General features: G+C 37.8%; 1 protein-coding gene across 1 annotated transcript in view; it reads right to left on the bottom strand.

Annotated features, from left to right (window-relative positions):
* LOC114157956 (dachshund homolog 2-like) overlaps positions 1-23,007 on the bottom strand; it is a 102,544-nt gene that overhangs the window by 70,811 nt on the left and 8,726 nt on the right. The gene's annotated exons all lie outside the window — the stretch shown is intronic.

The following is a 23,007-nucleotide window of genomic DNA, read 5'->3' as shown; positions in this document are numbered from 1 at the left end:
TATAACACTCAGACTTTGTCATCTCAGCGAGAAAACCGCCCCACCCTGTTGACTTCATGAAGCGCTCTCACTCACATCTATATATAAAATATCTATATATTGGATTTATTTTCCTCTTGTGAGCCAGATAATGTCAGCCATGTTTTCGTTGGACGGTATTTAGGTACAAAAAGAAAATAAAGAAGTAAAATCCAAAGTAACTCAACATATCTGGGTTTAAATAAAAGCGGTGGACTTTATCTGGACTCGCTCAACAGTTTCAGGCTCCAGCTAAAGAAAACACTCCCAGAAGATGGATAGATTCATTTTAGGCTGGTGAGCCACACGCTGAGAATCACAACAAGCTACTTCAGGCTAAAGCAAAACAACTGATTATCTATAATAAACCATCTAATTCTTCAGGGGTTGTTTGGTTTTTTGCAGGTAGATGAAAACACTCTGCTGTAGGTTTGTGTTACCTGAAACTAAAAAACAAAAACTGCCAAACGAACATTAACATTTTGATTTTAAAAGAAAAAGAAAAGCATTTAGACTGATTTTAATCTTCTAATTGACCTGGAGTTATTTTTCCAGCTGTTACGATAACAGATGTTGCTGAACGATAAATTGTCCCATAAGGTATCGCGATAAACGATAATATTGTTGCTTTGAGACAATTTTCAGGTAATATAATGATAATAATGCAAGAACATTTTCTCAAAGATCAATAAACTTTAAATTCTATTGAACATTTAACACTGAAACTGGAATAAATTTTAAATATACAAAATAAATAAACAAAACAACAAATGAAATGAAGTATGAAGTCTCTGTAAACAAAACTGTCTGTCAAAAAAAGGTTTAATTGAGACCAAAACACCAAACTGAAGACTTTAGTCATCCAGTTTTTGGTAGAAATCATAAATTGTTTAATTTATCATGCGATTAATTAATTTAATGATGACTGTGACAGACCTAGGTTAAATTGTTAACTTAACTGAATATGTATGCCGATGATACAACTTAGCTTCCTGGTTAGCATTGCGTTTGTTATTTCTGGCCAAAAATAGACATTTAAATTCAACTGAAACAAAATTTTATCAAGTTTGGCACCAAATACTCAACCAGAAGAAAGAAAAGCTCAACTAAAAGTGGAGTTTTACCTAATTGAGTATCTATCTTCCTGCCTGTCTGTCCATCAGCGTATGTGTAGCAGCATTGTTGTAGTTAACACAACCTCAGACAGGCTGATAATAGAGCAGCTGGAGCATGAAATCTCTCAGAAAGGAGGATGAGAGAGAAAGAGAAAAAGACAAGCCAGGCCAGGCAGAGACACAGATAACAGAAGGATGAAACCAACATCTGAGTACAGAGAGAGAAACCAAAACGCATAAGAACAGAGGAGTGGGGGGTCGCCGTTTGGGCCCAAAGAGTGCGACTCAGGGTCACAGCGAGAGGGCAAGCAGGATGGGGCCGGGCGGGGAGAAAGAAACAGACACCAAATTCATTGTTTTCATTGTCTAATTCGAAGAGGGAGACGGTTCTGGACGGACGGGGGAGGAAGAGAAGTAAAAGCCATTCGCATGTTCCCACTTCGGAGTTCTGGTTTTAAAACGTGAGACTGGTTCGTCTTCAGAGCAGCTGGATTCCCACAGCTCCAAATGCTCTTTATTTACATTCCTATAATTCAGCTGCTGGTTTTTTTCTTTTCATTGAAACTGTCCACGAATCATCTGATGACCTCCGAGGGTCATTTAGATGTTACAATAAAGTGATAAAAAGATCCAACATCTGGTGACGAAATCTCAACTTTTAACCCGACTTTGCTTGACTTTTTAGAGAAGACTCTACTGGGACTTAGTTTACTTTATTTAAAGAGGCAAATGTTTTTAGTTGCTATGGGAGATTTCTTATTTCCTCAGAAAGCCCTCCTCTCTGCCAGAAACCTTTTTCCTCAACTTTTAGTCTGACATTTTACATCACAGCTTTTATTAAATAAAAAAATTAAACAATATACTTTGAAAGTTTCTGACTTGGAAAGGAAAACAATGTTTTTAAGATTACAGTTCACTATTAGACCTTCCACCTTAAAAGGCAACAAATTCTAGGTTTTGGCATAAAATTAAAAGCCAATCCTCTAAAATATTTGCTCCATAAACATAAAACAGCTCAAACTTAATGCCAATATGTGGATAAAAATCATACTTTTAGTTTATTTAGTACAATTTTTCTATTTTTTTTTTTGGTGCTTGCGAAGCCTGAACAATTAATTGTGATTAATCATGATTAATTGATTTTGAAATAATCGTCAACTAATCGAATAATCAATCGCTTACTGGAGTATACAGACTCAACAACACATTTACATAAGTATCTTTATGTATTAATATGCAGTTGATATTCAGAATAAAATTAATTTGTACTGTAAAATTTGTTTTTTTAATGGTCTAGAAAGTCACATAAAAAAAAAAAAACGAGGTCCAACTCTTGCAAAGATCCTCTGCAAATCGCCGGGATTTTGACTTAGAATGAGACATGAGAAAGACAGGATATGATAATTCAGTGTTATTATGATACAGCATGTATCACTGTTAGATTTAATGGAACAATCTTTTCTTTCTGAATGAGCGTTGTTCATGGGAGTCAGACCCTTGCAGACAGGATGTTGCAGCAGTAACTTGTTGCAGAAGAGCTAAAACGTCTCTCTTCTGGTCACATCATGAATGAAGCAAGCAACAGTATGTCATAAAATGTTCATTTTCTGGGCTGTTTCCGCTTTTCCCCTGTAGCGTTACATAAACTTTTCAGACTGGTGAAGCAATTTGAAAACGGTGAGAAAGGTTTCAACCGTAGATCTTTGAATTTTTTGTTAGTTTCATTGGATTTTATTGCTAAACAGAGTTTAACTCTGTTTCCTGATGACCACAGCGAGCCCCGTCTAAATGTCCCCGGCAGAAGCTAAATTTATCCACAGTCAGGGGGAAAAAAGGCTAAAAGCCCCTGATATAGTCTGCATAAACACACACTGCCTTTATTTCTGCTCCAAGTGCACTGACTCTTTAAGAATGGCGCTGTATATATATCCAACAAAATGTTTCACGAACATGTTTACAACTGTTTTTTTTAATGACTTCCTGTTGCACGTTCTCACACTCCCACACACTCACAGGCTCTGCTCGGCTGGGAGGTCGCTGCCTTGCCCATTGGCACGGCGGTGAACCTTACACAAGAAGAGGAAGTCTTTCATTTCTACCCTCATTAAGAGAATTAGCTCGAGATTCCACCACACACCATGAATTTAGATAATAAACTTATTTTTCCCACTAATTGTCAACATTTAAAGCAGAAATTAAACTGTCTTCATGTCTGCACAGAAAATCCACGTTATAAATGATAAAGCTATACTCTGAAACTAAAAATATAACCAATATCAAGCCCAAAACATTCTTATCACTTGAAGTCTGTAAATGATTGCCAACTATCCCAAAGTTTGATGAATGGAAGAGGCAGAAAATGTAGGTCTGATATGCAAACCAGTGAACTTTTACCACCATAAAAACCTGGAAAAAAACAATCTTTCATTGGAATATCACTGGGAAAGCACTGTATTCATCCAGCTAATGGTTTGCATAATAACCTCTGTAAACAAGCACACAGCACTGCATTTATACACAGTGTCGTTCATTAAAAATACACAAGATTAAGAAGTTAAAAATCCTTAAAACTCAATTTATTGAAGTTGTATTGATGGATGAACATTAGTTTAAGGCAGGAAAGTTTAATTTTGTTCATAATTTCTACATTTGGGTCATCTCAGTGGGAAATTTTCTTCCTAAAATGTTTTTGCAACCAACAAACTGCAGTTCTTCAAATGGCCACAAGGAGCAAAACTTAGCTCACTCCCCTTTTTATGGTAAGACGTTTTAACATTTAATAGCCATAAGGGTGTCTTTAAATCAAAAAGTTACTAATAAATTATTTCTCCTTAAAATGAACAGATATCCAAATGGACATCAATCATATGCGCAGTGAATATTTCAGTTTTCACCAACATTATTCGTCATTATTACACTACAACTATCCACAAATACATTCTACCTGCTTAGAATGAACATTATCATACAAATTAAAGTAGAAATTTAATCTTTACAAGGAGAAACTTCCACTCAGTTTGGATTTAAATTGGAATTAGCGATCGGTTTGTTTCTCATTAAATTAAAAACAGCTTGCCATATCTACTTGCTGCTCATTCAGAGTCTTATGTTAGCGCGCCAAACAAGCAACTGCATGAGATTTGTTCGGCTTTTTTTCACTGTGATTAAAACAATGACAATTTCACTGGCATGAACAAGTTCCTCCCTTTGGAGCGGTATCCGGTCCGCTTGGCGTTCACACACGTATTCAAACCGCACCAGAGTTCACTTCAACCAAACCGATATCTAGGTTTTTAGGCGGACTAGAGTTCACTTTTTTGGAGTTCGATTACACATTCAATCCTCTCCAAATGAACCGAACTTTCTATAGAGATGCACCAATCCAATATTAATATCAGTATCGGTCCCGATATTGAAAAATATTCTAGATTGAGCATCGATGACATCCATGGGGGCGGATCTATTTAGTCTAGTTCTATTCGTTGAGCTCCGAGTAACGTCACGCTTTATTATTTATTTTACATTTTATTTAAAATTCCTAATTTCACTTTCTGAACCATCTGAAGGAAGTTTTGTTGCAGTTTATTTTTTATGTTTGAACAAAGTAATCAACCCATTATTTGTTTCTGTATTATTTATTTTGGTTGGTGTATTTTAGTGTGCTGTAGTGGTGCAGAGTTATCAAATAAACATGTAATTCAGTGTGTTTAAAAAAGAGAAACGTTTTAAAACAATGTAGCTCTGTTTTTCTGTTTCAGATTGGTATCGGCCGATACTCAACCTCAGATATCGGAAGTGAAAAAAGTGGATCGGTGCGTTCTTACGTTTTAAACAAACAAACTATAGATTGATTGAAACGGATTAATCAGACCTGGTGTGAATGGAAGAAAAAAAAAAGTTGCTCCTGCTCCAACATTTCAGACCGTCTGGCTAAAGATTGATTTGTCTGGAGCGTTTTGGAGAGACGCATCCTTTGAGAAAGTTTCAAATGAAACGAGACGTTCCACAATGAGCAGAACCAAGCTGCACAAACACCGGACACAACCAACCAAAGGTTACAAACACAAAGTAACACACACAAAAATAAAAAATTAAAGAGAAAGTCAAGCAGAACAGACACACAGCTCCCTGCCTCACACACAGATAGTAGTTGTTGCTTACATAGACGCTCTTACCATCCTGTAAAATGCTATAAAGCCAAACACACACACAGACACACCGTAAATCTCACCGTAATACGCCCTCCGAGTGTAGGGGTGTGTGTGTGTGTGGATGTGTGTTTTATAGGTGCTGTAAATTTGGCTGCCGGCGTTGTTTTTATCAGCATATTCGCAAGCTGTTTAGCCAACGGTGCAGATGTCACTGTTACAACCACCCACACACACGCACACACACACAGGGCGTTTGACGCTGTTTATACAGTGTGGTATGTGTGTCTAATCCCATCTAAATTCACCTGGCTGTGTGTGTGCGTGCGTGTGTGTGTGTGTGTGTGTGTAAGCACCATTTGCATCTGCCTGCGTAAGCCCGACTCGTTTTCAAACTTATGCGTGTTCGCAGTGTGAAGGTCAGCGCAGGAGTGTGAGGAGAGTGTGTGCGCGCTTGCCGATGTGTGTGTGAGTGTTATTTGATTAATGCTGAGAACCGTGGAGTGTTTAGAAAGAGGTCGTGACCTTTCAGCTTCCATTCAATCAGACAGCGAGGCAGAGAATACCTCCATCCTCCTCTTTTTTTTCCCTCTTGCCCCTCTCTTTCTTCTGGCTTTTTTTTTTTTTGGGCCCCTTGAGAATCTGATAAGCCTTAGTCAGCACACACACACAAGACACACACACACTTCACTGATATGCTCACACCAAATGCTAATAAAACAGAGATACACGTTTACCTGAAGTGCAGGGATGACGCCTAAACGCCCCGGCTCAACGGATTTTAGTGTTTCATGTGGAAATTGGGGATGATTTTAGAGGTTTGGTTGAGAAAATAAGAATAAACTGAAAAATTTTCATTTATAAATGTTTATGGACAATCACACTGCTACTGGTAGTGACCAATAATGATGAAGCACCTTGATAAAACCAGTCCTGAACAGAGAGTTAAACGTAATAAACCATCAGTGATTGCCCAGGTTGATGGTCTAAAATACCTTTAGTCCAATTAAGAAAAAAAAACAGCTAACTTTTTTAATCTTACTACAAAACATTTCCTTAAGGATACACAGAAAAGTTCATCATTTATTTACATCATAGAGTAGAAATAATGTGTGAACATAATTAAACGCTTGACTCTAAACACGTTTTATCAGATTTTTTAGCTTTTTTTACCGATTTAATGTTTGTTGCTTCATTGTTGGACATAATGGTTAAATTGATCAGCTAAGCACATTATTACAATCAATATAAAATCATTAATCGTCCCTCCAGGACACCTAAAGTTTAGTAGGTGTTTTAAACGTATCTACTAAACTGAATTCACTTATTATTCGCACAGGTTCGTAAATTTTCCACCAGTTATCGCAACGTTCTTGTTTCCAACCAATCATCTTAACGTTTTCCTTCTTTTCCAACCAATCACTGAAACCCGGCTGAATTTCGCCCAATCACCTTCCAGCTTAACTTCCAGTTTCATGACGTCGCCTGAAAGTTTAACCTGAAATATGAAAGCATGTTTTGTTTTTTGGGAAAGAGCGTTTTGAGATGTTCTGTATGATTTCTGACAAAGTGTAAATATTCATGTTAACTTGAATGACCAATAAGGGATTCTTCTTTTGAACTTTGAAAACTCCTCAAGATATTTTATTTACATTAAAGGTGCCTCTTCAAGAAGGCATTTAAAACATTATTTGAAATTTAATATGAACGGTTCCTTAAGTTTATGTGCAGCAATTTCTACTTTTTGTAAGACCAGATAATGGCAAAAATAGAGCTTAAAAAGAATAGTAACTTTTTGAAAATCAGTCATTTTACTCCACAACAATCAAAAAAAACATCACAACATCTTGAAGGAACTGATGAATATTCTTTTAGACTATTTAATCAATTTATTATTAGCTGTTTTATATTTTTAAATACTCTGAGAACGCGCTTCAGCTGCACAAAACCAGATGTCTTTCTTAAAGATGTATTCCTTTGTGCAGTTGTAAAAAATAAAAGTCAATTGTAATATCAGATATTATAGCAACTCCGCTCGATTCTCATCTACCTTCAGCGCTCTGTCTGGGGTTTCTCCCATTGAGCTAAATTTCAACCAGACCAATCAAAGAAGGAGAAGGAGAAGTGAGATCGATGACACAGTTTTTAAAAATAAAAAGTGATTTGCCTGTAGTTGTAGTTTGACCAAAGTGAACAAAGTTATTGATTTCATTTTGGTCACACTTCCAAATACTGAGCAAATAAAATCGGAGCAAGAGGAATGCTGAAGACATGTTATTGCAGGCAAAGATGTCGTTTGATTGGTCACTTCTGGCTTCGCAGTGGGAGATGATTGACGTAGATTTCTTCACAATCGATACAAACGTCACAGCCAAACATTTGCAGTATGGCAAAATTAAAACTTCAAATTTAAATTCAAAAAGTACTTGATTGATCCAAAAGGAAAATTAAACTTTTGAACAAGAAATTGGAGTTTGTTCTAAGTCAATACTTTCTTAATTTTGATGAAAAGGTTCCACTCATAACATGGGAAAAATGTCTTGTTTAATCTGCACCTTTTCTTTAAGTAAATTAAGTATTTATTGACTTCATGCTGAAAGGTTGGTTCTAATTAGAGGTGGGCAAAGTAGCCAAAAATTTTATTCAAGTAAGAGAAGTCCTACTTCAACATATTTCTACTTTAGTAAAAGTAAAAAGTAGTCATCTGAGAAATTACTCAAGAATTAAAAAGTATTTTAAAAAGTAAATTGTTCATGCAAGTACTGAGTAACTGGTCAAGTTATCAATCATTTAATATTTAAAAATTACATATTCAGATGGACCAAAATATAAAGTTAGGTGGAAATTTTGGTATTTTAAGGACAAAAATAACAATAATTCATATGTGTAACATAATATAAGAAAATCAGGCAAAATAAAATGTTTCCAAATCAGTTTCTTTCAATAAAAAACTAAATCAACTTTAACAAAAACCACAGGTGTGTAGTAAATGTTTGGTTAAAACAAAAAGTTTGTTTTTCACAAAAAATCCAGTAATTTTACTCAAGAGTAGAAATACTTCATAATGAAATTACTCAAGTGAAAGTAAAAAGTACAGCTCAAGTAAATATAACTGAGTAAATGTAACTCAGCTTGTAAGTCAGTTTTGTCTTATTCCAAGTGTACTTAGATATTTGCTCTAGAAAATAAACCAAAATACTTGGTAAAATTTTATGTTTTTACAGTGTAGCAATGATTGTAGCCAAAAAGCCACGGAAACCTTTCAGATGAAATGTCTTCAGGTGATGAGATGCTCTACAACTACAAATTGGCGATAGGTGAGCTTTTATCCAACCATCTCGTCTGAGTCAACACTTTCTTTTTTCCTCATGTTTTCCCCCAGTCATCTCTTTCCCTTCCTCCTCCACTATCTGTTAATTTGCTCTCCATCGCTCTCTCTTTGAACCTCTCCTTTAGCCCCTGCAGCCCCAGCCAATTACCCACTGTTTGTCCACCCGTTTTCAATAAAACACCGCTTCCCTCCCTCTATTCCTTCCCCTGCTTCACTCCTTTTTTATTTCCTTCCTCCCTTCGTCTACCCCTCCCTCTTCCGTCCACTCCTCCCGCGTCCCCTTCGTTCTCTTTTTTTCATTTTTAATTAACTTCTTTTGTAACTTAGAGGCGACCCCCCTCTCCGTTCCTTCAACATGCCTCTTGCACTCCCACACTCGCCTCGCCGTTCTCACAAACACACACTCGTCAGTGTGGGGCCGCGGCGCAAAAACGCACATGTAAATGGAGGTTAAACATGCTATTTACATATCAATTACAGCCAGACACCGAATCAATGATTAATGCGATCTTAGATTAGCGCAGAGCTGCTGTCTGCGGGCGTTTCACTGCTGTGTCCAACCAGTTTAAGATTTCATAAATTTGATTAAGATTTGAAGGGTTTATATTCAAAGCTAATGGATTTTGATTACTTTCGGTCCTTGAATCACTGACTTGTGTCAGCTGGTATCATTTAGGGATAAACTCGCAGTTTTTCTCTGCTGTCTGACTGGAAGCTGGTGTGTCAAATGTGAAGATTTTACACACTAGATTAAGATTTAGTCAAATCAAGGGCGTTAAAAAAATGATGTCTTCTAGGACAGTTTTAAAGAAAAAAAATATTTATTGCTTTTACTGGAATAAATACACAAAAACAACCCAAATAGCTTTAATCCAACATTATCCAGGCCTGAATTAGTTTGATAAAGATCACAAATGAAGATAAGTGACAAAGTACTCTTAAAATACATTTAATTATTTTCTTCAGACACTCCAGGAATAACAAAATGGACAGTTTTATGGCCACTTTGGCAGCCAGATGTTTGAATATTTCTCAAATTATGCATAAACTGAGACCATCTACTGTTACTATGAACTTTCTTCATGAATATACTTTTTGATGGTCATTTCTAAAACTCTGCAGTTCAGTTATGCTTCATTTTAGGCTCTTGATAATAAATTCTGGTATTTTATCATTTGGTTACTTCAGATTGGATCATAAAATTAACAGTTTAAAACACCTAAATTTCAGACTTAAATTTCTTTAAAGCCTTTTTAGCCCTGCGTTGTAGAACTTAACCAGGGTTTTACTTTCCAAATGTTTTTACACTAATTGACATGACATAGGAAAGTGGCATTTTTACATTAAATTGTTGTACCATTGGATTTAGCTGAAGTTAGCATTCAAGCTAATTGCTACATGCGCTAGAAAATAAATTTTTTGTGTTTCAGTCATGAATTAGAATATTTTAGTTAAATAATAGGTTACACAGAGTTTATAAGATAAAAGATGATTTAAAAAATGCTAATTTTAAGTATCTTCAGCTTTTATCAGATTGCATGTCAAACTACTTAGCTAGCTCTTTATGAGACATAAGATATAATCTATATTCATTGTTCAGTATAGATTTAAAATCAATCAGTTAATCAAACGGTTTATATAATTACATCGACTATTTAGCAAAATAAAGTTTTGTGCTTATATTAATGATTATTTGAGCCTCCAAGCTTGTAAAACAGGTTAGCTAGGTAAAACCGCTAGCTAGCTGTCAGACTTAGCTTCTTACATCTGCCTGTAAATATTTACATTAACACATAATTAAAGCAATCCTTCAATCAATATGATATGAAAAATATTTTAAATTATTTAGTTTTTTTATATTCAAAATTAAATAATCTGCTAAATCTGTGAACTGTAAATCTGGAACATTAAATCTAGATTTAAAGCTCAGTGTAGATTTGAAATTAGTCAAATCAAAAGGTGTCTATAATTTAATCAATGATTTATAGACAGAAACTTTTGTGCTTCTGTTTATGGTTGTTTGAACCTCCAAGCTAGTAAAAATCATTAGCTAGGTAACACAGCTAGCTAGCTGCTGCAGCTAGCTTCTTATGGCCGCTTGTAAACATTAATATTAACACATGATTAAAGCAACCTTTAAACCATTATGATTTAGCTAAATAAAAAAATCTTTAAAATCTTTGCTAAACAACTTAACTTGTTAAAAGCAAGAATTTTGACTCATTTTTCAATTGGAAATTAAATTATCTGCTAAATCTGCACAATGTAACATCTATATTTTAAAAATACAATTTGATCAGCCTGATAGCCAAACTTACAACTGAAACATTGTTTGTAAAAATAAAAATAAAGCTGGAGGCAGACTGCCAATTAGCAGAAAAAATGGTCAAATGAAACCATTTAAAGTTAACACAACAGAACCAGACATTTCCTATATAAAGTGGCCTGAGCCATAATTAAAAAACACAGTTAATGAATGAACAGTTCGGGTCTTTATGAGTGACTGCTCTGTGTTTCACTGTGCTTTCATGTTACAGTATGTGGTTTTATTGGCTTCACTGTGCTTTTATGTTAGGTTGCAGTATGTGACTTTACTGGCTTTACCTGTGGTTTAATTTCACTTTATTATCCTCCTGCAGGGAATTTATGCGTTATGTTTTTACTTTGATTCTTTATAACTCACACACAAGTGTGTTTTTTTTAACATCTTGTCAAAGTGAAGCCATACTATAGCGTATTTTTACTTAGAATAAACATTTTTTCCACACAGATTGATGTGACACTAATATGTGAAGTATGTAGAGAAATAGCAGGAACAGAAATAAGAAAGAGAAATAAAAAGACTCCGAAATGTTGCACAAACTGGGGCCAGTTGTATTGACACAAGCAGGGACACCCACCAAACAAACACACACACACACAGCATGAAGGGCTTTTTGACAGTGAAGTATGTATTGTTGCATTGTTTCCTTTGAGTAGAAAATTACAGTGGGCCGTATCGCTTCAATGACAAGCTATCAAAACGACAGCATGTCTGCCAGCGCGCACACAAACAGCAGCATTCAGTGGGAAATCACATATATGGGCAAGTTAAGATGCAAATACACTCACACACAGATGTACCGTGCTGCTCCTGAATGACAAGCTCGTGGCTAAAAAAGCAACGTCTTCACATATTCACACGAGGAACCCTTCCTGCTGTTGATGACTGACAAAAACAACACAGAGGGCTTTACTGGCTGCAAAAAATGTAAATATAAGGACAGAACAAGTCATTTTTATGCTAATGCGCAGGTGTGGGTAAAGTTTAGTAAGTCGGAATGACATTTTAAAATACCATTTCTGATTCTGGCATGGCAACGTTGAGGAAGAGCGTAAATGTTAACTTCAAAAGCGGAGCGTTTCAAGGGTTCATTGTGTTTCATAATAGGACCACAGAGAGATTTGGGTTTTTAAAGTGAAAGGACGCGGCTTAACCAATCAGAGTGAAGATCATCTACTGAGAAGACAATGGAGGATATAAAACAGACAACTGTTGATCAAAACTAGCTCTTTGTGTTGGTTTGGGGCTGAAGGGGGGAAACTCCCAGCCCGTCATTCAGTGGGAGTTTGGCTGCACCGCGGACAGGTCACCACTGTCAGAGCACCCACACACCAAGAACAAAGGAGCAATTTAACATCATCACTGAATCAACATTCATGTTTCTGGACTGTTTGAGGAAGACGGACCAGCTATCAGTTCACCGCTACAAGTTTCCAAAGACTGGAAGTCCTTTGAATAAGATGCAAGAGAAAGAACCAAAGTTTACTCCAGGTGTTTGGAGCGCAGATGGTTCAAGTCAACAGGATGAAAGAAAACTCCTATGGTACATGGACAGAACCTTTCCAATCATTTAGACCACTCAAAAACACACTGAACAGTTTTTCTCTTAACCCATTAACTCTCGCAATCCACATAGCTTTAAATTGTCCCCTCAGAAACAAAACATCTTAATGTATATATACCACCTGAAATGAAAATGTTAGTCTCTTTCTTAGCTCATTGTCTTCTTTGTTCATCTTAACGAGAAGGTGTTGCTGTTTTGTAAATGCGTTTTGATTCCAAGCTTTCCAATGAAACACATGGAAATCAAAAAAGTTGTTCTTTAGTACCAAGTGTTGTGTGTATTAAAATTTCAGGGATATGTGTAATTTACAAGCATAATAAAAGAAAAATCGACTTGAGTTGGTTTTGCAGAAACAAAAATCTTCTTCTGCACTATTCAATACGAAATAATCCACCCATTTCAATCCCTCGTATTTCCAGATTAAATCATTTTAAATAAAAGCAACAATAGCAGACGTTGAGCAGAGCATTACACGCAAGCAAAGAGGTAAAAACGAAGAACAGTTCTCCCCAACTGAGACTCGTTCACAGCTTAGAGCCGTTTAGTTCATCTGTCTAGAAAGTCCACTTTGTTTGGGGAGGTGGGAACGCATAATCAAACTCTTACACATTTTTGTTTACATTTCGTGAAGAAGAAAGTTGTGTCTTTTTTGAAGGTTTTTGTGTCATTTCCTTCAGTGGCTCTTGGCGAAGCACCCCCACAGGTGAGGAGGGGAACAGGAACAGCAAAAGAGGACTGGCTGACTTTGACATATTTGCGGAGGTAGATTGGATCGGTGGATAAGATCGGTTTCACATGCAGGTATCAGCCAATCGTCGATCTCCAAGAATTAATGAAGATCAGGGCTGATTTATCAATTAACTCAAATCTTCCACCACTGAATTCAAAGATGTGAATTTTATCAATAAAACAAGAAGCAATTATTCCGTCACAAAAACTACATTTTATAATGTAAATATAATCACAGCAAACTAACAAAATTTAAAGGGATTTCAGAGATATACACTTTGTGATATATCGCCTGAGAAAGTAGGAGAAACAGCTCTAGTCACAAAACGTTTGTGTTTATATCACAGCGCATACACTATGAAACTGAATTGTAATGCATTCATAAATAAAATTTGTAGCATGTATTTCTTAAAATGGAGTTTGTAGTTTTTATTACAATACAAATAATTTAAAACCATAAAACTTCACATTGAATGAAGGTTTTATTCCCCAAGTACTATATCTCAACCGAGACTTTTTTCAAGAATAACTTTCTCACTTCTTTATTTATGCTTCAGTAAATCTAGTCAAACCACAGAGGGGCAAATCCAGAAAATCTCTCTTGTTCCTGGAAAAGGCTCCTGTAGCGGAAAACAAATCTTTATAAAGTCATCCACTGTGTCAAAACTAAAATGCTGGAAACCAATTTTTCTAATCCAGTACACCAGTCCAACACCGCATACATTTGTGGCGTTGTGGTTTATAGCCAGCTACAAACAATATTCGAAATAATGAGAAACTTCACTGATTTTAACAGCATAATTTTAGTTTCGGGTCAACCGACTTTCCCAAATTCAGGTGAAGACTTCAACTCTTGATGAGAGAAATCTGTAATTTTCATGACTAACTTGTCAAATCCCGATCTGTGTTTGGCGGAGAGTGTTTGTTATAACTTCATTTTCTTGTCCCGAATCTTTTTATACGTAAACAAAAGAAGAAACAACAGAAGTTTGGAAAGTTGGCAGTCGACTGAAGCGCTAACATGTTTGTTTGCTCACACACACACCCCCACACACACACTTAGCCCAACTGATGAGAACTCCTTCCTCCATAAACGTCTCAGTCGGTTTAACCACTGTTATTATTCTAATCATGATGACATGTTTCTAAATGGATTATTATACGTTTGCATTAATAACAAGCTGTCTGGGAAGGATTTTTGACGCGCGGGGTGGTGATGAGCGCACGCCCACACACACACACACACACACACGCACTCTCTGAAAACCAGGCACTTTCTTAAAAACTGAAAAATGGAGTATGTTTTGAAGGAAAAGCGTCTTGCATCTGTTACGAGAAAGAACACTTGTAGGCTTCCTGACATGTTCCTACACTCCTAATTACAAATTACAAAGTTTTAAGTGATAATTTGGTGAAGTTGCTGGTGGGCGACACACACGTGGAAGTGCATGTATGCTCTTGTCATGTTTTTAATTGATTTCTGCTATAATTATGTTTGTAATAACACACTGACAAACAGACACTCTGCCTCTCTCAGAGTGGATGATAATTACGTTTTCCTCCTGTTTTTATTAATAACATGTTGTCTGTTGGGGGAGCGCACACACATCACCCGTCATCCCCTCGCTGCCCTCTCTTTACCCTCTCTCAACTCTTCTTCTCCGCTCTCCTTTCATCTCCTCCTTCGCCTCTGACCTCCTCGTTCTCCTCCTCCTCGCTGTCTCTCTCTTTGATATCGCGGCTCACGGACGCCGCTCGCCGTAAACTGTAAATCTGTCGCCCGCTTTTCTTTTTCTTTCCCCTCTTAAAACGCGCGCGCGCGCACCTCTGACAAGCTGTCACAATAAATAGAGATAAGACCAGGTGGAGGGAGGGAGGAGTAAATGACAAGAAGATTGAATAAAAAACAGAACGGAGAGGTGGAAGAGATAAAACGAACAGAACAGGGAAAGAAAGGGGGAAGAAATGGGATTAAACTCAGCGAGAAGAGGAGGTGAGAGGAAGAGTTGAGATATGATGAAGGGAGGAGGTGGGATAGAGAGATTACCAGGTGAACGAGAGGAAAAGCTGTTGCGACACTCCCTAATGCAATTTCTAAACCAATCTGCTAAGTGCACCTAAGAGACTGTGTGTTTGTGTGTTGAAGTGTGTGCTCACAGGAATCTAATAATCTTGTTGCAGACAACAACCCATCCTCCTTCATCTTTCACCTACTTCAACCCTTCATGTGTCTCTGCTGCTTGGACTGCTTCCTCTATAAACCAGACACATCTGGGGAGGGAAAAAAGCCGTTTCTAACAGCTGTTCACGCCAAACCGGAGCTGTTTTACTGGGGAAAATGGAGGTTTGTAAAAACAAGTTTAAAAAGTGTTCAAATAAACAAACTCTGTTTCTCAGAGTTTTTGGTACATGAAAAACTGTAAAGATTAAAAATGTACGCTTGTTTTTGAAATGGTGTTACGGTTTTTTAAATACTTTTTAAATATTTGAAGGAAAATGAAGCTGAAATTCATTAGTGCAAAGCTACTTGACATCCTATTGGCTGTCGCTTGAAAAGCAACCAATCCAAGAGCGCCATTCATTTTCCTTGTCTCTGATTGGCTGCATCTCTAAGGGGAAATAAGGAAGACTGTATATATTCTGCAGAAGTGCTGAAACGGTTTCCACTATGTGTATTGATGCTTATTAAGCTATATTTTACGATTTTAAATATTTACTCCCTAATCTACACAAAACCCCCCAAAAACTACATTTATTCTTTGTCATAAATGTGTATCCCAGACATTTTTTCTGTGTAATAAGATTTATTTGAGTTATGTAACTAAATTTAGCTTATGTTTCATCTATATTGTGTTGTTAGGTATTTTTCTGTGATGAGATTTAGAGATTTTTGAAATATCAAAATGAAGGTTTCTCTTTACGCTGATGATTAACTGCTATTTATTTAAAACCATCCAAACTTTGCAACCGTTTCTTGCCCATGTTTCTAGGTATAAATTTGAACATTGGTGATTTTAGACCCCCTCATTCTCCTCAGCGTTTCCTCAATAACATCTTCTTGCTTTATCAAAAGTTTCAGATGCATTTCATTCATTAAAGCACCGTCATTTGGACTAACCACACATAAAGAGTCTCACCAGTCTGTCTAATCTTTTGCTGTTCCAAACCAGAAGGCTAAAAATGTTGAAGATAATTAACTCAAGACCAAAAAACGTTTAGCTTATAATCAGTTTATATAAAAATTAAAGTTATTTACTGATATTTTGCTGGTGGATGTACTTGAAATTGAGTATAAAAATGATCAGGACAACATTACTTTGTTTCTGTGCCTAATAAATGAAACTAATAATTATCTCTGTTGGGGTTACCATGCAGCTGAGACTCTGCCCTGCAGCTGCCCAGATGTTGGCTGCAATAAATAATTTAGATGTTGGCTCAACTAAAAAAGAAAGATGAAGAAACCAAAAAGAAACAGAGAATGCGCATTTTCTGTTTTTTCATGCAAACAAAGAGCAGTTTCAGTTGCTGAAAACTTGCAGACTGAAACAGCCTTTGTGAAACATTATCTATTTCCAACACACACACACACACTGACCTGCCTCTCCCCTCTCGATGTTTTGTTCAATCCTGACACACACACACACACGCAGCAACGAAGAGGATCGGTTCTTTTCCATGGTGACAGAGGGTCATATTTCTTGCTTTGATCTTCACCTCTCCCTCTGTGATCCTTCACTCTCCTCTGTTTTCATACAGAAAACAGAGACAAGGGAGAGAGAGAGAGCATCTTTCCAGCGTCTCTCGTCCCGGCTGGTCGGTAGGACGGTAACTGAAGCATGAAACCACTTTTTCGGCCCCTGAGACACGCAGGCACACACACTCAGCCACCAGGTTGCAGGATGGCAAACTGTGAAAAACATTAAACTGAACACAAGATGTGAAAAAGCTGCTCACTTTGCACCAGACATGCTTGTGATAACCCAGGATGAGCCGAGCGCGTTTTAAAGAGACAGATTCAAACAACGAGTTGAAGCAAAAGCTTTTAAAAGGAAGAGACGAGTTCAAACCTGGAGTAAATGTTAAGTTGTTTATCTAAACATTTTATGTTTTAGCAGCTGTTACAACAGTTATTCCATCTACGCTTTTAAACTAAAAGTGGTAATTATAGTAGTACTGTGCAACTTTAGTATTTATTAGTCATAACCAAATATCATGGAAGAAAAAGTCTCTTTAAAATCTGAACTTTTTAGACAATTAACATTTAAATAATTAATATCCTGTGAAATTACACACTATGTGATAATTTTTGGGCACCCATTTAATTCTTATAGTATTACTATACTTTATGCTTTATTTTTGTCCTCTTACAACTTTATTCTCGTATTACAAATTTTTGTCATTGTCTTACGACTTCATTCTCATAGTATTGACCATTTTTGTGGAATCATAACTTTATTCTCAAAGTATTACAACTTCATTCGCATTGTATTACCATATTACGACTTAATTATCAAATTATTACAACTGTAGTCTAATATTACTTTATTATTATGTTATTACCACTTTATTCTTGTGTCATTCCGACTTTATTCGCATATTATTACAACTATCATATTATGATATACATTTATCATATACTTTATTCTCGCACTATTGCATCTTTACTCTTGTATTATTACCACCTTAGTCTTGTATTATTAGAATTTTATTCTCATTACTGCAAAAACAAAATGATCTTGGTCTGGCCCAAATACTGGCCAATCAAATCATGGTGTTTTGATCACATGACACCAGTGCGTTGGGCTGGGCCAGAGGTGTTGTCTTTAGTTAGCATCTCACAACAGGAGCGTCTTCAGATGTGAGTAGCGCTCTAGTTGTCATCAGCTCAAACATTTCACCCACTCAATAGTCAAATGTCCGTCAAGAAGTACCTGCTGAAATTATTCAGCAGAGAATAAATTGATCTGAAATTATCTTTGTTTACTTATCTTTATTAGCCATGCTAACCAGCTAACTGCTAAGAACCAACCAAGGCCTAGCGCAACGTGATTTGATTTGCTAAAAGCCACTCGATTTTTGGCTTGGGTCACCAGAAGGTCGTCACATTTGCATGCAAAGCTTTGCAGGTGAACTTGAAGTAAAAAACAAAGTTCATAAACTCGATGAATCTGATTCTACTGAGAGAACATTTCTTCCATAAAACACAAACCAAGTCTTCATTAAACTAGGTAGAAAGCGGCTTTATTAACTGACAATCGTTTTCAAGATAATCGGCAGCTACAGCTGCTTCAGAAACAACCCGACGCGATCTGATCGGCCGGCTGCTGGCCGCTAACACACTCCGTCACACTGCAGCGGGGTGACCTCGGCTCCCCGCCGGCCAACGCTTTAACCTTTATCAATTAACCAGCAGCACAAAGCGGAGCTGAAACCAGACACACAGACAGAAACGATGCGCGCGAGACACACAAAACCAAGCATGCACATGTAACCAGAGCCGGAGTGACAACTGATAGCTCTGTTTGTGCTTTCTAGATTGTCTCTCACACACACACCTCGACAAGCAGGCACAACAACTGACCACATTTCAGCCGGTGTGTGTTTTCACAAACCACTGTGTTCCATTAAAAAAACTTAATGCTCCATGCAAAAGAATGAAAAACAGCACAACGACAGAAAGAGTTCACGCTGAGTGTGTGTGGAGCTTCTTCTGCAACGCTTCAACAAACCAAAACGACTTCTCTCCCCCCTGAGTTACAGACAATACAACCTCCATCATCGGTGTGGGTGTGTGTGTGCACCGCTGTGATGCCTGTGTGTGTGTGTGTGTGTGTGTGTGGGCTCTAACAGCCTGTCGTGATAAGGAGAGCCCAGAATAACACTCCGACATCAGCAACCCTCCCTCCTGTCACTCACTATCGATTCTTCCTCTCACACACACCCGGACACACACAGAAAACCAAAGAGGTGACAAGGAAGTAGAAAACACTCCGTCGCTCTCGCTCAGATCAAACGCGGCCCGTCCTTCAATTAAAAACAAAGTGAATACGGGCCAAACTTTAAATCGGGGTTGCCACACTTATCATACTTCAACTTCAGAATATTTGATTTCAAATTTACATGATTTTATTGTTTTTTTTAAAACATAAAGAACAAACTTTATGTGCAGTATCGACCATTCAAAGAGTCGAACGTCAGGAAAAGTCGTTGGTCTGATTGGTTTATGAACAAAATCACAAGTTTCAGATAAAATCTGTCTATGCTTTATAGAAAAGTTTGTCTAAAAAACAAACTTTTCTCGTCTTGGTTCCCTTCTGGCCAGGCAGTCAATATGACTGCTCCAAGTCTCGGAAAGTTTTGCCAATTCAGAATCAGAGAGACACATTTAATAAACTCCTGACATGTTTAAATCTTCCTGCTGCACTACGTTTGATTGTCCATCTGCCTTTAGAATCGTCACATCCAGCTTAACAATGTTTGGCACCACCCAGATGGAGAAATTCAACTTTCTTATGAATCTGGAAATGTTATCATGTACCTCACTTAATCTATTAAGGTCTATTTTTCACCTTCTAAGATGAGTGGGATTTTGTTTTTTGTTCATAATTTATTAATTTTGATCAATCAAAAATCAACTTGAAAATCAAGCTAATAAATGTCTAAATACATTATGGACGAAAGGGACTCTGCTAGTTTGTTTGATAATGTAGACAGCATAACATGGGGTACAGTCTGGATAAATTACTGTTTTCACATGTTTTTTGTTCTTATCATAAATTTTCATAATTTTAAAGCTTTACCAGGAAATCCGTCATATTTTCCAATAAAACTGCTCCAATCATTATCATCAGGGATAAAAAATATTCATAAAACAATCATCTTGCTCCTGCTGATTGATTTAAACTGTGATTGTTGCAGGATCTAAGGCCTTGTTGTGTGTCTGCAACACCTCTGAGTGTTCACACCTCTGCAGGAGGCCACCACCAAAATTAGCCCAACAGTCTCCATCTAATGTCTGCGTTATATTTTGTCAAGAAAACTGGTAGGGGGTTTGAGATCTATCCAGGTACATGCAGAAACAGGTGCATGAAAGCCTGAGGGAAATAAAGCAATCTTGTGTTTTGATTTATAATGATTGAATGTTTTGATAATGATTAAGTTGAATATGGATGAATACAATAGGTAAAATGACTGTATGTAAGTAATCACTGAATGATTTACTGAATGATTCTGAGGTGTACGAATCATGATCTGTAATAGCATGACGACAATGAAATGATTAAGGTTTGATGATTTATAATAAGTGAAAGAGGTGATTAATGCTTATGATTAATGCTTAATGGAAATCAGCACATAGTTTTTAATATTTGACTGTGTTTAAAAGTTAATCAGAGAAAAGCACATAGGTTTTAATGTTAAAAAGAAAAAGGGAAAAAGCAGAAGGGGAACTTGTGAGTTCCTGCTGTCGCAAGCAGTTCTGAACAGATGGCCAGATGCACAGGATGGGTGGGGTGGTATGGTTGGCTAAGAACAACACTGAGGGAAGGACGGTACTTTCCATCCCAGCCAGCAGACAGGAGGGGCCGAAACCACGTAGACTGGCACTCCCCATACACATATATGGCAGAGAACTGTATATAAGCAGACGGAAAAGGAGAAGTTCTTGTTCTTTGTCTGCGGCACCGAAGTAGAGCTAACAGAAGAAGCAGATTGAGCAGACCACACCCTGGAGCCACGGGGAAAGCTGAAGCTTCGTGCCACCAAAGGGAGACAAGTTCCAATCGTCCAACCCGGGTTCCTGATTCGATCGTCGGTCTCACCTCAACCCAAACATTGCGACAGACTTGGAGAAAGGACAAAGGTCCCGGAGGGATTAAAGAGTTGGGTTTTCAAAAGCAATTGAACCCTCTCTACTTTGCTTCCATTCTAAAGAGGATTTTTTCACACAAAGGATAAAGATTCAGACCAAGGTTTTCGGACGATCCTGTTGCCAAAGATCCACCACCAACTGGGTATGAGTTAAACTCGCTTCCTAAAAAGCTATCTCAGAATCTGTGACATAGGTTAGGGAAAGAGACAGGAAGGTATGATTATACATGTTGATCTTATTACACTGCTCTTGACTTGTATACAATTGATTATTGATTTGTATGTCACATATCCCTGCTTAAGCTTGCTTAATAAATTCTTACTCTAAGATTCTAATGAGGTTGGTGGACATTGGAATTAATTGAGTCATTTAATCATTTTTTTTAGTTCTTTTAATAAAGGTAAAACTAAGGTACATGGTTCTAGTAAAGAGGAGGCTTCATAATTTCCTTTGGCGAGAGTAAAATAATGACCCAGGGACTTACATCCAAGTCACTAAATTTAATCTAGCCGGTTCCAAGAGCAAGTTATATTTTAGAAAGCGAGCTACCGTTAACAGGAGTGGTTATTGGAATTACGCAGCTGTGAGGGCTACTCAGCTGACTGTTTCTTAACTGAAAAGGGTCGTAACTTCTGGATTGGAGGTAGTTAGAGCTAGACGAATCGCTTTCGACACCAGTTTAAATAGATTATCTCTTATAGATCTCTTTTAGGGTAATACCCAGGTCTTAGAGATTTTCCGGACCTGTTAGACAGAGAACTGGTCAGTAGTCAGCCCCGGAGGGTTGTGATGAAGTGGGCGGGGCTAGCTATTGCAGGATAACGGACATGGCGCCCAACGTGGGGCGGAGCCAAGTAGGCGGGCCCTAATAAACCAAGTCAGTAAAAACAGAAGTGTGATTCTGAATAGCTCACTTGGATGGTTAACTCTGAGGGAATAGAGTTAACGGTGACTGATAAGGCCGTCGGTCACAACCCTTGCAGTAACTGTATAGCATGCAGGTGAGGGAAAGCTTCTACTGAGGATAAGTGATAGTATCCAGACAGTGAAGCCAGTAGCCAACACAGCCTGGACCCATCCCTACTCAAGAGCGCAAAGAGAGGCTTTGGGGGATAGGCAACTCGAAGGCAAAGACAACTATGGATGACGAAGAAAGGGGGGAACTGGATCCCCTGCAAGAGCCAGCAAAGGGACAAGAGGCAAGCAACATCAGCCGGGATGGAGAGAGTCATCAATCCCATCTTTCCCAATCCACATTATCACAATTGCCTGTATCGTTGATATTACTCGGTGATGGATTGGATTCCTGGATTGAGGTAATTAGGAGGGTTTTCTTTGAATCTCACTACACCATCAAAGAGGACATGGCACGGAACTTAATGAAGTACCTGGTGCAGACTCGGATATACTTTTGCACACTGCTTAAACATGGTCACCGACTGGGAGTCGTTAAATGCCCGGTGAAGGTAACCAAGAAATCGGAGATCAGAGAATGGCTGGAATGGTTCGCTGAACTCCTTGAAGGATGGACGATTGGTGAGCTGCGGATGGTCTACAGCCCCTCCGAGAAATATGACAGCCTAGTGAAGACAGCTACATTGGCAGCAGGCATCGAAGGGATCCTGGTGAACCCTCTAGCCAGTAGGGTGCGCAAATACAAAGAATATGCCGAGGTTCTGCAGAGACTTTCGGCCTTCAAAGAGACCCGAAGAAAAGAGCAGGCCCCAGACAAAGCGGAATCGGAGGTGGCTGAGGCCCCCTCTCAACTGCCCAGCAGAGCCACAACACCGACTAACCAGCCGAAGCAAGATCAGCAGGACCTGATAGACCTGACGGAAGGCGATGACGATATCCCAGCTCGACCGGGAGCATCGAGGAACGACGAGATCCCCTCTGAGCAGTCAGAAGA

Source organism: Xiphophorus couchianus, chromosome 14 (assembly GCF_001444195.1).
Source record: "Xiphophorus couchianus chromosome 14, X_couchianus-1.0, whole genome shotgun sequence".
Taxonomy (NCBI): domain Eukaryota; kingdom Metazoa; phylum Chordata; class Actinopteri; order Cyprinodontiformes; family Poeciliidae; genus Xiphophorus; species Xiphophorus couchianus.
The sequence above is the reverse complement of the archived record's forward strand: the minus strand, read 5'-3'. Positions and strand labels throughout refer to the sequence as shown.